Below are 19,403 nucleotides of genomic sequence, written 5' to 3'. Positions count from 1 at the left end.
GATACAAAAGTTGGGTATTCATCCTTTCTTATGGAGACATCATCCTTTCTGATGGAGGTATATATGGACCATATCTTATCCATTTGTCCTTGGAAGGGCAACTTGGTTCTTTCCACAGTTTGGCACCTGTGGCCATTGCTGCTATGAACATTGGGGTACAGATGACCCCTCTTTTCACTACATCTGTATCTTTGGGGTAAATACCCAGTAGTGCAATTGCAGGGTCATAGGGTAGCTCTATTTTTAATTTCTTAAGGAATCTCCACACTGTTTTCCACAGTGCCTGCACCAACTTGCATTCCCACCAAGGGTTGCATTCCCACCAAGGGTTCCCCTTTCTCCACATGCTCTCCAACACTTATTGTTTACTGTCTTGTTTTATGATAGGACATCTACTCTTATATATTTATCCAAGAGAAAACATTTCACACAACAATTTTTACAAGTATGCTCATATAAACATAATTCATAATATCCAAAATATGGGAATAATTTAAATGCCAATCAATTGGTGAATGGATAATTTTTCATATTTATATACAAAAAATATTGCTCATACAGTTTTGATTACTCTCACTTTGTACTATAGTTGAAATCAGGAACTGGGGTGCCTCCAGTTTTGTGCTCTCTCAAGATTGACTTGAATACTGAGGGAGTGGATTGACTAGATCATATGGTAGATGTATATTTAAATTTTAAGAAACAACCATACTGTGGAAAGAACAAAGATGCCCTTCAATGGACGAGTGGATAAAGGGGATATGGTTCATATATACTATGGAGTCTTATGCCTCCATCAGAAAGGATGAATAACCAGCTTTTGTATCAACATGGAGGGGGCTGGAGGTGATTATGCTGAGTGAAATAAGTCCAGCAGAGAGAGTCAATTACCATATGGTTTCGCTTATCTGTGGAGCATAAGGAATAACACGGAAAACATGGGGAGATGGAGAGGAGAAGGGAGTTGGGGGAAATTGGAGGGGGAGATAAACCATGAGAGACTGTGGACTCTGAGGAACTAACTTAGGGTTTTGGAGGGAAGTGGGGGTGGAATGTTGGGTGAGCTTGGTGGTGGGTATTGTGGAGGGCATGTATTGCATGGAGCACTGGGTGTGGTGCATAAATAATGAATTCTAGAGCACTGAAAAGAAATCTAAAATAAATAAAAAACAAACAGGTTTTCTATTGTCAAAAAATTTTTCAATATTATGTTATTGCTATTGTTTTAGGTGATAATGGACATTACCTTCTTATTATAAATTCAGGTTTTATAATGATACTGGAATTTTAAAATTAAGAAATAAAAATTTTAAATAAAAAAGAAACTACCATACTATTCTCCAAGTATTTCTACCCTTAAAAATTTATGATTTACATTTTAAATTTTTTGTCAAGTTTTTAATTCCAGTTAGTTAATGTACAGTGTATTATTAGTTTGAGGTATACAACTTAGTGATTCAACACTTCCATACAACATACCATGTCCATCACAAATGTGCTCCTTCATCCCCATTACCTATTTCACTCAGCCCCCTACCCATCCTCCCCTCTGGTAACCATCAGTTTGTTCTCTATAGTTAAGAGTCTGTTTCTTGGTTTGCCTCAATCTCTCTTTTTTCCCCTTTGCTTATTTGTTTTGCTTCTTAAATCCCACATATGAGTGAAATCATATGATATTTGTCTTCCTCTGACTTATTTAACTTGGCTTAATACTCTCTAGCTCCATCCATGTCATTGCAAATGTCAAGATTTCATTCTTTATTATGGTTGAGTAATATTCTGTGATATAGATGGAGAGAGAGAGAGAGGGAGGGAGGGAGAGAGAGAGAGAGAGAGAGAGAGAGAGAATGTATCAGTTTGTGATGGATACATGGGCTGTTTCCATAATTTGGCTTTGCAGATAATACTGGTATAAATACAAACATTGGAGTGCATGTATCTCTTTGAATCTGTATTTTTGTATTATTTAGGTAAATATCTCATAGTGTAATTGCTTGATGGTAAGTTAGCTCTATTTTTAAGTTTTTGAGGATCCTCCATACTGTTTTCCAGAGTGCCTGCCCCAGTATGCATTCCCACCAACAGTGCAATAATATTCCCTTCTCCACAACTTTACCAACACATGCTGTTTCTTGGTTTGTTGATTTTAACCATTCTAACAAGTGCGAGGTGATATCTCATTGTTGTTTTGATTTGCAATTCCCTGATGATCAGTAATGTTCAGCATCTCTTTATCTGATATGTCATTTGCAAATATTTCTGCCTATTCTGTAGGTTGCCTTTTAGTTTTGTTGATTGTTTCCTTTGTTGTACAGAAGCTTTTTATTTTGAAGTACTCCCAATAATTTATCTTTGCCTTGGTTTCCCTTGCCTTGGGAGACATATCTAGAAAGAAGTTATGACTGCCAATGTCAAAGTTTTTGACAAAAGTTACTATAAATATAAATATATAATAAATATATTTAATATATTAAATAAATTAATTAAATAAAATAATTTAAAAAATATATAAATAACAAAGTTATCACCTGTCTTCTGTGTTCTCTTCTAGGATTTTTATGGTTTCAGGTCTCATATTTAGACCTTTCACCCATTTTGAATTTATTTTTATATATGGTATAAGAAAGTGATCCAGTTTCATTCTTTTGCATAAAGCTGTCCAGTTTTCCCAGCACCATTTGTTGAAGAGTCTTTTTCCCATTATATATTTTTGCATCATTTGTTGAAGATTAATTGACCATGTAAGTGTGAGTTTATTTCTGGACTCTATTCTGTTCTTTTGATCTATGTGTCTGTTTTTGTGCCAGTACCATACTGTCTTGATCACTACAGCTTTGTAATATAACTCGAAGTCCAGAATTATGATTCCTCCAGCTTTGCTTTTCTTCTTCAAGGCTGCTTTGGCTATTCAGGGTCTTTTGTGATTCCACACAAGTTTTAGGATTGTGTGTTCTAGCTCTGTGAAAAATGCTTCTGGTATTTTGATAGGGATTACATTAAATGTATAGATTGTTTTGGGTAGTATAATCACTTTAACAATATTTATTATTCTAATTTATAAGTATGGAATGTTTTTCCATTTATTTGTATCATCTTTAATTTCTTTTACCTGTGTTTTAGAGTTTTCAGAGTGTAGATCTTTTACCCCTTTGGCTAGATTTATTCCTAGGTAACATTATTTTTGGTGCAGTTGTGTATGAGATTCATTCCTTATTTCTTTTCCTGCTGTTTTATTATTGTTGTATAGAAATGCAACAGATTTCTGTACATTTTTTTATCCTGCAACTTTGCTGAATTCACTTATCATTGATTTGTGAATATTGAGCCAACTTGTAACCCAGGAATAAATTCCACTTGACCCTGCTGAAAGGTTTTTTAAATATAATGTTGAATTTTGTTTGCTAATATTTTTTTTCCCAATTTATTTATTTTCAGAAAAACAGTATTCATTATTTTTTCACCACACCCAGTGCTCCATGCAAGCCGTGCCCTCTATAATACCCACCACCTGGTACCCCAACCTCCCACCCCCCCGCCCCTTCAAACCCCTCAGATTGTTTTTCAGAGTCCATAGTCTCTCATGGTTCACCTCCCCTTCCAATTTACCCAAATTCCCTACTCCTCTCTAACGCCCCTTGTCTTCCATGCTATTGGTTATGCTCCACAAATGAGTGAAACCATATGATAATTGACTCTCTCTGCTTGACTGATTTCACTCAGCATAATCTCTTCCAGTCCCGTCCATATTGCTACAAAAGTTGGATATTGCTAATATTTTATTGAGAATTTTTACAACTATGTTCATCAGGATATTGGTCTGTAGTTCTCATTTTTAGTGGTGTCTTTATTTGGTTTTGGTATTGGGCAATTTTGGTCTCATAGAATGGATTTGGAAGTTTTACTTCCTCTTCTATTCTTTGGAATACATTGAGGAGAATAGGTTTTAACTCTTCTTTAAATGTTTGATAGAATTTTCCTGGGAAGCCATCTGGCCCTGGACTTTTGTTTGTTGGGAGTTTTTGATTACTGCTTCAATTTCATTACTGCTGATTCGACTATTCAAGTTTTCTATTTCTTCCTTTTTCAGTTTTGGTAATTAATATGTTTCTAGGAGTTTATCCATTTCTTCCAGCTTGCCTAATTTTTTGGTATATAGTTTTTCCTTCAGGCCATTAGTCTGCAAAGACTCTCCTTGCCTGCTGTGGGCAGTGTTTGGTTGGTGGCTTGAATGTGGCAAGTTTTAACTATGTATGCTCTGGTCTGCTTATGAAATAAGACCTGACACAACTGAGGCCCTGCAGAAGTCTGGTTGGAAGACGTGGTGTGTGCAGGGGTTTCTGCTGGTATTCTGAGGGAGGGGACCACTGCACTGGGACTGAGGCAAGTGTGACTGAGAAGGGCAGTCACACCAGAGTGCAAGGGGTAGGGCTTGGTATATGCATGTTAGGCAGGCAGTGTTGGTGCTCTGTTGCTTTCTGCAGGTGCCTCTGTGTTTATGCTCATGGGCAGGTAAGGGAAATGGCACTGGCCAACTCCTTTGTTCCCCAAGAGGTGTCTCCATGAACATGGCCTCTCAAGGACGTGCCCCAAAAAGAACGAATAATCTCCTCACTCTATGCCACACACACTCTTCAATTGACTATTACCTTGCTGTCTGCCCCTGGGTTATTTGCCTGCCTTCTCTTTAGGAGCAGTGCAGTGCCCTCTGGGCTTTATCCCAGCCATGCCTGCTGATCTTTATACTCCAGGCTTTAAGCCCCACTGATTGGAAGAAGTAAAAATATTCAGCCCCTCTCAATTTTCTAAGCCAATGGCTTTAGGGAAACAGTCTCCTTCTGCATTCCTCTGTGTGCTCCTTCCTCCCCCCCCCCACCTTGGCCTTATTGTTGACAATCACTCTCTCCCCTCCACAGCACCCACAGTGCATTTCTCCCCTAAACCACACCTCTGAATTTCCTACTTGTAGCTTTTTATATTCTACCAGCTGTATGAGAATTTTAGTTCCTCTACATCCATGCCAAATTGATAATGGTGAGTCTTCTTAATTTTAGCCTTTGTAATAAATGTTTATCAGTATCTCACTGTGGTTTTGACTTCCATTTCTTAGACTAAGGATGCTGAACACCTTCTCACATGTTTACTTCTTATCCCCATATCTTTTTGCTGACATCTTTTCATATGTTTTGTCCCCACTTTTATTGGATTTTTTTATTGTTAAGTTTTGGGGGTTCTTGATATATATAAAAAAATCCTTTATTAGATGTGTACTTTCCAAATTTTTCCCCAATCTGTTGTCTTTGAATTCTCTTAACAATACCATTTGAAGAAACAAGTTTTTAGTATTGAAGATGTTCAATTGATCATTCATTGTTTTTGAATTGTGCTTTTGATGTCATAGCTAAGAAATAAATGTCTAACCTAAGGTCATACTTATTTTTTTCCTGTTTTCTTCTGGAAATTTTATAATTCTAGGTTTTACAAATAGGCCTGTCATCAATTTTGAGTTAAATTTTATATGTGATGTGAAATATGGGTTTAAATTCTTTCTTTGTTGTCAATGGATATTTACTTGGTTCAACACCATTTGCAAAATAGACTATTTTTCCTCAACTGAATTGTATTTGTGCCTTTGAAAATTTGTTGGCCATAAAACAAATCATCTCTTTAGAGTTCTCTCTTCTGACCTTTTGGCATATTTGTACATCTTTACACCAGTAACACACTGTGTTGATTACACAACTTTAAAATAAGCCTTGAATTAAGCACTGTAAGTTCTCAAACTCTATTTCTTTTTCAAAGTTATTTTGGTAATTAGAGTTCTTTTGCATTTCCATGTGAATATTAGAATAATTTTATTAATTTCTACAAAATTACCTCTTATAATTGTGACTGAGGTTACTTTGAACTTACAAATTGATATGAGTAAGTGACAGCTTAACAATATTGAGTCTTCTCACCCATAATCATATCACTCCATTTATTTAGATCTTTAGTTTATCTGAGTTAATTTTGCCATTTTCAGTGTATAGGTCTTGAACAGTTTTTCTTATATTTATCCTGAAAGATGTTATGATTTTGATTATACAGTAAATAATATTTTTATTTCAATTTTTCCATTTTGAGTTTATCTTTGTGTACGGTGTAAGAGAATAGTCGAGTTTCATTCTTCTACATATAGCTGTCCAGTTTTCCCAGCACCATTTATTGAAGAGACTGTCTTTTTTCCACTGTATATTTTTTCCTGTTTTGTCAAAGATTAATTGACCATAGAGTTGAGGGTCCATATCTGGGCTCTCTACTCTGTTCCACTGGTCTATGTGTCTGTTTTTATGCCAGTACCATGCTTTCTTGGTGATCACAGCTTTGTAATAAAGCTTGAAATCAGGTAAGGTGATGCGGCCAGCTTTATTTTTGTTTTTCAACATTTCCTTAGCGATTCGGGGTCTCTTCGGATTCCATACAAATTTTAGGATTATTTGCTCCAGCTCTTCGAAGAATGCTGGTGGAATTTTGATCGGAATGGCATTAAAAGTACAGATTGCTCTGGGCAGTATAGACATTTTAACAATTTTTCAGCTGTTGTTTTGACTTTTTGTTGTATATTCCAATCAAAATTCCCTTGGTTTTTTTTCTTGTATTATTGTACTAGCTGGTACCACCAGTGTGATAATGAATAGTGATGTTGAGAACAGACATCTTTGTCATATCCTAGATATTAATAAGAAGGCATTCAGTCTTTCACCACTATGTGATATATCAGTTGTAGGGTTTTTCATAGATCTCTTTTATCAGATTAGGATGTTTCCTTGTATTTTTAATTTGCTGAGAATTTTTAACTGGAAAGGATGTAAAAAAATTTTTTTTTTCAAATGTATGGCCTATGTCTAAGATGATAATGTAGTTTTTCTTCTTGGATTTGTTAGTTGGTAACCTACATTGATTGATTTTAAAATGTTAAATCAGTCTTGCATTTCTAAAATAAACTCCCTTTGGCCATGACATTTTATCCCTTTATATATGACTGAACTCTACAGGACTCTATTTCTATACATTTTACTTAGTTATTTCAACATGTACATTTATGAGGTATATTTATCTGAAATTTTTTCTTGAAATATCTTTGGTTTTGATATCAAGGTAATGTAGTCCTTCTATAATGAGTTTGGAAGTGTTCTTTATGGTTTTTTTTTAAAGAGATTATATAGATTTTTAGGTAGAATTGGCATATTTTTTCCTTAAATTTGTTAAAATTCACCTATATAGTCATCTGGGCCTGGAGTTTTCATTATGAAAATATTTTTAATACTAATTCAGTTTATTCAGTAGATATTTTCTGATTATCAATTTCTTCTTAGGTGATTTTTGCTAATTTGAATCTTGCAAGGAGTTTGATAATTACACTTAAATTTGTCAAATTGCTTGTCATAAAGTTGTTTTTAATATTCCTTATGTTTTAAATATTTGTGGAATCTGTACTTATGTAAACTTTCTCACTCTCAATGTATGGTAATTTTTATCTTTCCTCTTTTTTCCTGATCAGTTTGGCTAGAGGTTTGTTGACTATAATTACTTTTCTCAAAACACTAACATTTTGTTTCATTGTTTTGTTTTCCTATAGTATTTTATATTTTATATTTATGTCCACAATTACAATTAATATTCCCTTTCTTCTGCTTACTTTGTGTTTTATTATTTTTTCCCTCTAGTTTTGCCTAACTGCCAGCTTTATTGAGATATAAATGACATATAGCATTGTATTAGTTTAAGGTATATTTTTAGTTTCTTAAGTGGAATTTGAGGTCCTTGGTTTAAAACCTTTCTTCACTTTGACCATATGCATTTAGAACTATGAATTTCCCCAACATATTGCTTTAGCAAAATGCCACAAATTTTGGTGGATATTGTTTTCATTTTCTTTTTATGTATTTATTTTTTTTCAATTTATTTATTTTCAGAAAAAGAGTATTCATTATTTTTTCACCACACCCAGTGCTCCATGCAATCCGTGCCCTCTATAATACCCACCACCTGGAACCCCAACCTCCCACCACCCCGCCACTTCAAACCCCTCAGATTGTTTTTCAGAGTCCATAGTCTCTCGTGGTTCACCTCCCCTTCCAATTTACCCCAACTCCCTTCTTTTCTCTAACACCCCTTGTTTTCATTTTCATTCACTTCAAAGTATTTTTAAATTTTTCTTGTGGCTTCTTTGTCCCAGAGATTATTTAGAATCTTTTTATTCATCTTCCAAATATTTGGAAGATTTTCCAGGTATCTTTATGTTATTGATTTGTAATTTAATTCCACTGGATTCAGAGAACATACTGTGTGTGACCTGAATTCATTTAAATCTATTGAACCTTGTTTTATGGCCCAGAATGTGGTCTAGGTTGATGAGTATCCCTTGAGCATTTGAGAAGAATGTGAATTCTGCTGTTGTTGTGTTGGCTGTTCTCTAAATGTCAGTTAAGCCAGTTAGATGAAACTGCCATCCAAACTTTCCATACTCCTATTTTTCTTTCTGCTTAATTTGATCTTTTCTAAATTTCCCAGTGTGTAAGATTAAATCACTGACTTTAAAACTTTCTTCTTTTCCAACGAAGGCTTTACTACTCTACATTTTCATATAAGCACTATTCTGGCTGCTTACTACAAATTTTGGCTTATTTTGTTTTCTTTTTCTTTTAGTTCCAAATAATTTCTGATTTAGTTTGTGATTTCTTATTTGAACCATGGCTTATTGAGTAGCACATTGCTTAATTTATACATATTTGCTGATTTATTTGATTTCTTTCTGTTATGGTGTTCTAATTTAATTTTGTTTTGGTCAGAGAACATACTTAATATGATTTATTCCCCTTTTAAAAATGGAGTATCACATAATTGCCAGAAGTTAATTAGGTTGATAAATTTTTTTATAATTTTTTATAATTACTGATTTGCTATCATCTTATTCTCTCAGTTGTTAATAGAGGGATCTTACAATCTCCAACTGTAATTGTGGTCTGTTTCTCCCTTTAGTTTTCAAAGTTTTTGCTTCATTTATTTTAAAGGTATTTTAATCAGTGTATACACATTTAGGGTTATTATATCCTGTTTTTAAAATTGACCCCTTCAGATAGTGTATCAGTGGTTGCATGGGATGTGGGGAGGGATGTAAAGAATGGACTGCAAAAGAGTCACAGGAAGACTTTTGGGGAGATATATAAATCCATTTTCTTGAATGTGGTGAGTTTTTTGCAATGTATTCACTTTCCAAAAGTTATCAGATCATACACTTTAAATATGTACAGTATAACCCAACAAACCTATTTAAGAAAAATTGAAAAAAATAAAATTGACCCCTTTATATTATTAAATAACTCTTTTTTATCCTTGGTAATATTTCTGGCTCTTAAATATACTTTATCTGATATTAGTATAGTTTCCCCCAACTTTCCTTTGACTAGTGGTAGCATGCTATATTTTCCCCTTCATTCTTCTTCTAATCTGTATCTTTTTTTAATTGCATCAAGGGTTGTTTTATCAACAGCATATAATCAGATTTTGCTTTTGTATCAAATATTAGAATGCATTTTATTTCATTATTTTTTTTAAAGATTTTTTTTATTTTTGAGAGAGAGGGAACGAACAGTGTGGGGGGCAGAGGAAGAGAGAGAGAGAGAGAAAGACAGAGAGAAGCAGACTCCCTGCTGAGTAGGAAGCCTGATGTGGGGCTTGATCCCAAGATCTGAAGATCATGACCTGAGCTGGAGGCAGATGCTTAACTGACTGACCTTAACCCAGACACGCCTAATGCATTTTATTTAAAGAGTTATGCCATTTAAATTTAATGTGGTGATTAATATGCTTTCTATTTGTTTTCTATGCATCCCATCAACTGTTTTGCTCCCTTTTCTACTTTTTTCTGTTTTGTTTTAAACTGAGTATTGTATTTCCCTTCTTGGCTTGTTAGCTATATGTCTATTTTTAAAATGTTTACTCAAGGATTTGCAGTATAAAATTTTAATCAAATTCTATCTTCAAATTACATACCACTTCTTATGTAGTGTAAAAACTTATAATAGTAGATCTTCATTTCCCTACTTTTAACTTGTATATTACTGTTGTCATACATTTTACTTCCTCATGTGTTATAATCTCACAACATATTGTTACTAAATTAACCACCAAAATGCCATATTGATGACTGATATGAACTGTGTGAACAAGAGGTAATAGGAGGACATTTTGCAAAGATCACCCTTTCTTTTGTATTATGGTTGGAAAAGAGAAAATGCATAATGTATTGACAGAAAAGATCCAGTTTTCCCCAAAGGAAAATCTAATTCCTGTTGAAAATAGAATTCTGAAGAATGAAGATTTTATAACAAAACCTATTAATTGGTATAGTGCAAAAAACATTGAAATGTTGGGATTCTCTTACACTATATCAATGAATCAGTAAACCCATATTTAAAAAGAAAATAATGAACAAATTGAAGCTCTTCAGCCCTGGAGGAAATGAAATGCACTTTGCCTCTTCTTACAGTAAGAATAATTTTGAGGAATGACAACAAAAGGAGACAGGTCTAATTATTAGATTAGCCCCATTTCTCCACATATCTTTTTAGGTCACTGGTTCATTTTCTTTCTGAAAGATTAAACTAAAATATTTTCCATGGTTAAAGAGAACTATAGTAAAATATTTTATACTATTATTATGCTGTAAACAAAATGCTAGGCTAGTAATTTCAGTAAAGCAAAACAAATTATATCACAGTGGAGAGAAAGTTAAAGCAGTCAATATATGTATCTGTTTACCAGGGCATGGTGTGATTGTTTTTAAGATAAAGTTATAATTATAACTTTAAGTAATTTATTTGTAACAGAGTTTTTTGCCCTTACTTGTATTGATAATTCTAATTAAACTTGTTATCAAGGATAATTTAGGCCAATGTATTTTTACTTCAACTTACAAATACAAGTGTAAAATAAAGGTAAGAAAGGGAAGGCACAGAGAAACAAGTAGTGTATTTTGTTTATGGAATACCAGGACCAATTTTGTATCTTGAGTTTCCCTGACAGATAATCATGCCCTAAACTGGCTTAGCCCCAAAGCCAAAATTATATCATTACTCAGAAATTGTTGTATCATTTCTGAGTCTCAGGTGTGAGTTTCAAATGCTATTGTTTGTATATCTGAAGTATTTTAAAGAGAAAATAATGCACACTGAGCCATAACCTAAATTAAGATACTATCTCTTTTTTTTATAAACATATATTTTTATCCCCAGGGGTACAGTTCTGTGAATCGCCAGGTTTAAGATACTATCTCTTTTTTAAAAGATTTATTTATTTATTTGAGGGGGGAAGGGCAGGAGAGGGAGAGAGAAAATCTACAGACTCCTCACTGAGTGAGGAATCCAATGAGGGGCTTGATCCCACAACCCTGAGATCACAACCTGAGCCAAAATCAAGAGTTAAAGTCTGGGGTGCCTGGGTGGCTCAGTGGATTAAAGCCTCTGCCTTCAGCTCAGGCCGTGATCCCAGGGTCCTGGGATCGAGCCCCACATCAGGCTCTCTGCTCAGCAGGGAGCCTGCCTCTCCTCTCTCTGTGCTTGCCTCTCTGCCTCCTTGTGATTTGTCTGTCAAATAAATAAATAGAAATCTTAAGGAAAAAAAAAAAAAGAGTTAAAGGCTTAACTGACTGAACTACCCAGGTACCCCAGTGCTATCAGACCTTATATTTATACTTATATTTAAAATACAAATATAAAATATATATGTAAATATTTAAAAGTATAATTTATAATATACTTATATTTATAATCAGAACTTACTGCAGAAACTCTGTCATGTAACTTCCCGTGCCTTTGTTTCTATTCAATGGATTACTGCAATTACAGATAAAAGAGAGAATTTTAAAGATCGATTTTATTTATTTATTTATTTATTTATTTATTTATTTTAGAGAGAGAGTGTGTATGCAACAGTAGGGGTAGGGTCAGAGGGAGAGGAAGAGAGAGTATCTCAAGCAGACTCCCCGCTGAGCATGGCACCCAACATGGAATTCGATCTCAAGGCGTGCTGAAAGAGAGAATTTTAGAACCATGTTCTATGACCCCTTAGAGTTATAATTAGTCTGAGCTACAGTGCTCAAATTGGCTGGGGAAGGGCAAGAGAAGTTTCTTCTCTTTAGAGTTCCTTTGGACCTTCAGAGATCTGGTACAAAAGTAACAGGCCAAAAAGATGCCTGCATCTACAACCATTCATGGTTTTCCTCTGAGGGTCCTGAGAAACCCCAGTTTTAGGCCTTTTAGGTATTGAAATGTTTAGGCTTTTAGGTATTGAAGTATTAGCTTCCATGATTCTAAAAATAAAAATAAAAATAATAATAATAATAATAATAAAATAACATAGAGTTAATTCATGGTAATGACAGGTATTTTAGATACTACGTCAATCAATTCAAGGCATGTGGAAAGATTCAACAGAGTAAATTGTGTTAAGAGTTTAAGGGCCAGGAGAACCTGTGTGTCTCAGTCTGTTAAGCATCTGCCTTGGGCTTAGGTCATGATCCTAGGGTCCTGGGATAGAGTCCCACTCCAGGCTCCCTGCTCCATGGGGAGCCTGCATCTCCCTCTGCCTTTCTCTCTTTTATCTCTCTGTTTCTCATGAATAAATAAATAAAATCTTTAAAAAAAGAATTTAAGGACCAAAAATTTTGACTTCTAAAAAGATAGAGTGTGGAACATGGTGCATTTTCTCCTTAACAAATAATAATTAAATTGGGGAAAATTCATCAGTCATAGGAACTTCTTACTAGATATTTTGCCTAATGCAAGGGACTCAAAAGTAAAAATTAACTATTGGAACTACATCAAAATAAACAGCTTCTGCACAGCAAAGAAAGCAATCGACAAGACTAAAAATTAGTATAGGATGGGAGAAGATATTTGCAAATGACATATAAGATAAAGAGTATCCAAAATATATAAAAAAAACTTATAAAACTCAACACCCAAAAAACAAATAATCCAGCTAAAAATGGGGAGAAGACAAGAATAGACATTTTTTCAAAGAAAATATACAGGTGACCAACAGACACACGAAAAGATGCTTAACAAGGCAAGGCACGAAATGGAAAAAAAACTGAAAATCAGATATTTATTAAGGGACTGATATTTAGAGTATATAAAGAACCACCTTACACACAGTAGGATGGCTATAATGTAAAAAAGAAAAAAAAGGACAAACTGTGGAAGGAGCTGAGATGTCCTTCAACAGATGAATGGATAGAGAAGATGTGGTTCATTTATACAATGGAATATAACCCAGCCATCAGAAAGGATGAATACCTACCATTTGTGTCAGTGTGGATGGAACTAGAGAGGACTATCTTAAGTGAAATAAGTCAAGCAGGGAAAGACAATTAAGTGGTTATATTCATTTGTGGAACATAAGGAACATAAAGAAGAGTGCAGAAGACCATATGGGAAGGGAACTGAATGGGAAGAAAGCAGAAAAACCAAGAGAGACTGTGGACTCCAGGAAACAAACTGAGGGTAACAGAAGCGTGGTGGTTAAGGGGTAGGGGAACCAAGTGATGGATATTAAGGAGGGTATGTGTTGTGATCAGCACGTTATTAGTTGTGTTAAACACAACTAATGAATCACTGAATACTACATTAGAAACTAATGATATACTATATGTTGTCTAACTGAACATAATAATAAAAAAGGAGGGACAACAATAGTGTTGGTGGGGACATAGAGAAATTGCAACTTTTTTTGTATATGGTGTCATGCAGTCACCCAAGGGGTATAACTACATATAATGCATGTCATTATGGAGACATAAATTTTTAAATTTTATTTTAAATACAGTATAGTTAACATACATTATTATATTAGTTTCAGGTATACAATATATTGATTGAATAATTCTATATATTACTTAGTGCTTATTAAGATAAGTGTACTCCTAATCCCCTTCACCTATGTCACCCATCCCCTCACCACTTCCCTTCTCGTAACCATCTGTTTTCTATAGTTAAGATGCTGTTTTTTGGTCTCTTTTTTTTCCCTTTATTCACTAGTTTCGTTTCTTAAATTCCACATATGAGTGAAATCATATAGTATTTGTCTTTCTCTGACTTTTCTCTAGATCTATCCATGTTGTTGCAAATAGCAAGATTTCATTTTTTATGGATGAATAATATTCCATCATACATAAACCATATCTTCTTTATTCATTCATCTGTTGATGGACACTTGGGCTACTTCCATAATTTGGCTTTTGTAAATAATGCTTCTACAAACACAAGGGTGCATACATCTTTTTGAATTGGTGTTCTTTATTCTTTGGGTAAATACCCGGTAATGTGATTCCTAACTCATATGGTAGTTCCATTTTAAATTTTTTGAGAAACACCCATACTGTTTTCCATAATGGTTGCCCCAGTCTGCATTCCCCCCGAATAGTACATAAGTGTTCTTTTTTCTCCACATCTTTACCAATACTGGTTTCTTATGTTGTTGATGTTAGCCATTGTGACAGGTGTGAGGTAATATCTCATTAGGATTTTTATTTACCTTTCCCAGATAATGAATGATGTTGAGCATTTTTTCATGTATCTGTTGGCCATCTGTATGTCTTCTTCGGAGAAATGTCTGCTCATGTCTTCTGCAATTTTTAAAAATTGGATTATTATTTTTTGATGTTGAGTTGTATAAGTACCTTATATATTTTGGATACTAACCCTTTTTCTTACATGTCACTTGCAAATATTGTCTCCCATTCTATAAGTTGTCTTTTAGTTTTGTTGATTGTTTTCTTTGCTCTGCAGAAGCTTTTTATTTTGATGAAGTCCCAATAGTTTATTTTTGCTTTTATTTCACCTGCCTCAGGAGACATATCCAGAAAAATGTGGTTATGGCTAATGTCAGAGAAATTACTGCCTATGCTCTCTTCTGGGATTTTTGTGGTTTCATAAATTTAAACTGACATAGTAAGTACCATTTACATGTAAAACCTAGCATTTGAAGACTTCTCTATACTCATGTTCTCTTCCTTCTGTTTTCTCTATCTAGTTTGCATCCAAAAATTAATGATCTGTGTAACTTTAAGGAATTTTACAGAAATATCTGATATGGCCAAAATAGTCAGTCTAGGCTCAATGAAGTCATCCCTGCTGCAGTTGTCCTTGAAGAGTATCTGTCATAAGCATGTCACCTTTGAAATTTGATGTGTGGAAAATATAAATTTGGGGAGATTGTTTTTGGCCTTGTCCCCCAAAACAGAGTCTGAGATGAGGATTCCTGTGAAAATGATTTATCAGGAAATACTCCCTAGATAAACTAGTAGAAGACTGAGGGATTGGAATCAGGAATGGAAGGAGGTCAAGCAAGGTTTTTGTATCAAAGCTCCTCAAAAGTTGAGACTGGGTCAGTGCTATATAGCAGCCCTAGAAATATCATGGACCACATGTTGGGACTTGTTCCACTCACAGATAAAGGCATAGGTTGTTTATACCTCTAAATCCATCTGTCATGTGCTAAAGGCTGCCTGTAAGGAATGGAAATTTCCAGTCTTCTTGCTCTCCTTTGAGCATGGTCAGAGATTCCAGCAGCCTAAGAGCAATCTTCCAACAAAACACCTATACTAATAAGGGTGCTGGGCTTTAGAAGTTAAAACACACCAGGAGCCTGTGTGCATGAGAATGGGAAAGGGATCTAATAGAATGTGAGCAGAATTTATTTACAGCTTGAAAAGGGGTGATCATAGGTGAAGTTATTGTTTCTAAAGCAAAATTTTTCTCTGATAAACATTTATTGAACAGTTATCAGGCCGCACAGCTGTTTGTGCTGGGGATACAATTGGTAAGATAAAATTCTGTGCTCTGATCAGACACACAGAGACATGATCACAACTCTAACTGAGAGAGGTGCCAAGGATGACTGTCAGTAATTAGCTTGAGTTCTCACACACTGTTTTGGGTCTTCAAATCTTGTCATTTGTTTGTTTTATTTGTGTGGGAAATCTTAATAGGTGTTTTTTGGTGAGAAGTTTGGAGATGTTTCTTGGCAAAGTTTCTTTTCTCAACTGTGATTTATCCTAGGTGACTGGGGATGAACAACAACAACAAAAAAAAAAAAACAGCATATATGGCCTGCTCCTTGTGGCTTCTATCTGTGAGTAAGCCTTAGGTCCTAATGATTGTTCTTGGTTGCAAAGCTCAGGAGCACCAATGCACAGCTACCTGTTCTCCAGGCAATAATTGTAGCCTACTTAAGGATGTCACTCCTCTTGTTATATCCTTTTTCTTCTGATGCATCAATGTTACCATTTCTACTGGTTCATTTCTGTCATAGGTAGCACTTCAGGGCCATTGAATTTATTATTCCTTGTTATGTCCTTCTCCTGTTCTTTGCATTATAGCATAGTGGTAGAGCATATAGTCTTTTGAGTCAAAATACTTATACTTTAATATTGCCTCTACTTCCTAACTTTGTTAAGTTACCTAATTTCTTTTTTCTTTTAAAGATTTTATTTACTTATTTGCCAGAGAGAGAGAGAGAGAGGGAGAGAGAGAGCGCACGCAAGTGAGCACAGGCAGAGTGGCAGCAGAGGCAGAGGGAGAAGCAGGCTTCCCGCCGAGCAAGGAGCCCGACGTGGGACCCGATCCCAGGACGCTGGGATCATGACCTGAGCTGAAGGCAGCTGCTTAACCAACTGAGGTGCCTCTGTTTCCCCATATGTAAAATGTGGATAATGATAATACCTACTTTGTAGGAGTGTTACAAAATTAAACTAATGCATGCAAAATGCTTAGAAATATTTTTGATCCTAGTAAAAAATGTTAGTGATGATTAGCTGAAATGTCTTCTCCATAACCCTCATACTCTGCTTAAATAGCCACCCAGTCATTTTAAATCACTAAACTCTACCTCTGAAACTAGTAATATACTACATGTTATTTAATTGACTTTAAAATTTCAAAAAAAATTGCATTAACCTGCATATTTTAATCAAATTGTATATTATATTCTATAATTGTCTTTTTTATTGTCTATCTCCTTACCATCACACTTCCTCCACAAACATACATAAAAATGACCAGCATGAGCACAGGTACTTGGTCTGCTATAATCATTGCTCCATATCTTGTACATAGTAGGTATTAAGCAAATATTTACTTAACTAGTAAATGATGTTAAAGGAATCAATGGCAGTTTTGAGAGATAAATGAACCCTTAGTGATGGTAAAATGATACATAGCCCTTTTATAAAAAAAATTCCTCAATCTCTGTAGGTTTTTTATATTTACCTATTTTCCAAAAGAATGTGGTCATATATGAAAGGACTTAGTTATGGTGAAAACAAGGGAAAAACAAACAAGAAAGTAGGACAATTTAATTTAATTGAGGACTACATTTGATTTTTAAAAGCAGAAAAGTAGCAGGATGGGAAAAAACAACAGCATTTTGTTAGCATTGTGCTACGAGCCATAGTAGGTCCTTTATATAAAATATGGCAAGCAATTTTTCACAACCACCCTCCTAAGTAGATTATTATTCATGCTTCACAGATGAGGATACTGAGATCTAGGCAAAAGAAATATATCTTATAGCCATTAGGGATGAGAAAAGCAACCATTCCGAAATGTGATAGATGGTAAACTTTCTCTGAGAAATTTGTCACATGAATGTTTATACATAAAGGCATTGAACACCACATTGGGTAGTATCTTCCATCATAGTCTTACAGGACATTCTGAGATGTTCTTCAAATTATTGTTTCTTATATAATAGTCTTTGATTTAAAAAAATGTGGGCAAAGTGATTGTGAGTAACATAATCAAAGTGTTTTTAAAAGGAAGTAAAATACTATAGTTGAGTTCTTGAGCTTTGTGATTATATAAGAATAGAGCTTACTGAATCTCAACTAACAGAGCATTGGCTTCTTATATCAATTGCCTTAAATATCAATTATCTCAGCTTTTTTTCTTTTATATAAAAGTAACACAATCCCTGTGAACATTTGGGATTAGAGAAATTTTTGAAGGAAAAAAGGGAATTTTTTTTGAAGAAATTTTGGAAGGAAAAAAATTTTGAAGGAAAAAAGGGAAATAAATACAAGTCACCCATATTCCTCCTTCCTATAAATCATGACTCAACATTTTATGTTTTTTTTCTGACATTTTTATTTTCTAACTGCATTTCTCTATATTGAATATGGGTTTATACACACTAAAAATGGCATTCAGGATTTCTATTTATAGCTAAGTGGGACACATAATACCTTGAACTGTCCTCCTATGGCAAAACAAGTACAAATACTAGAAAAAAAATTTTTTTCAATTTATTTTCTAAGTAGGTTCTGGGCTAGGGCAAAGTCCAATGCAGGGATGAATTCACAACCCTGAGATCAAGAACTAAGCTGAAACCAAGAGTCGGACACTTAACTGAATAAGCCACCCAGGCACCCACTAGACAAAATACTTTTTAAAAATATATTTTATGGGAACTCCTGGATGGCTCAGTGGGTTTAAGCATCTTCTTTCAGCTCAGGTCACGATGTCAGAGCCCTGGGATCAAGCCCTACATTGGGCTCCCTGCTCAGCAGGGAGTCTGTTTCTCCCTTTGCCTTTCCTCTCCTCACTCATATATGCTACCCTCTTTTTCTCTCTTGCAAATTATATATATATATATATATATATATATATATATATATATATCTCACTGAACTGGCTAAAAAATTAAACAAAATCCTTAGAGGAGAGAAAAGGAATTAAATTGAGAATCCAGAAACATACATTGTGCCTGGGATAGTCCTCATTTATTCATGTTGCTATTGAATAATTATTAAAGGCACTCTTTTTCACTCTTCAAAGTATCCTGGTTTGTGTAATAATTTATGTTGTCACCCTAGGCATGGGCAGCCTTGATAGATGCTTTTACAGACATGAGGTCCTAAGACTACCTCAGTGTAAGAGTAGAAGTGGAAAGGGCACAAAGCTGTCCCTAAAATGTGATTACAAACATTGGGGAAAGAGACAGACATCTCTAAACACACATCATTTAGAGACCATTTGTGATAAGTATGAATAGTCATATTCATTAATGTCTGAGTGCATCAGTGAGACAGGGTCAATGTTCATCATGTTAAAACAGATCATTTTAAAAATCTGAATTATGTTTAGTATTAGCCTTTTAAGAATATAAGAATGTATAACAAATAAGGGTTCCTGCAAATATAAATTACTGGTGGAAAAGCTAATGCTGAACTCGACTGGAAAATATAAATGCAGTAATACTTAAATCTTCAATGATGCTAGCTAACTACATTAATCTTTCCTATAAGATAAGTGTACTCTTTGGCAGGAGCTCCTTCCATTCTGAAGTTCAGAACCACGACA

The sequence above is a fragment of the Neovison vison genome, chromosome X, assembly GCF_020171115.1.
Source record: "Neovison vison isolate M4711 chromosome X, ASM_NN_V1, whole genome shotgun sequence".
NCBI lineage: Eukaryota > Metazoa > Chordata > Mammalia > Carnivora > Mustelidae > Neogale > Neogale vison.
Note: the sequence above shows the minus strand (reverse complement) of the source record.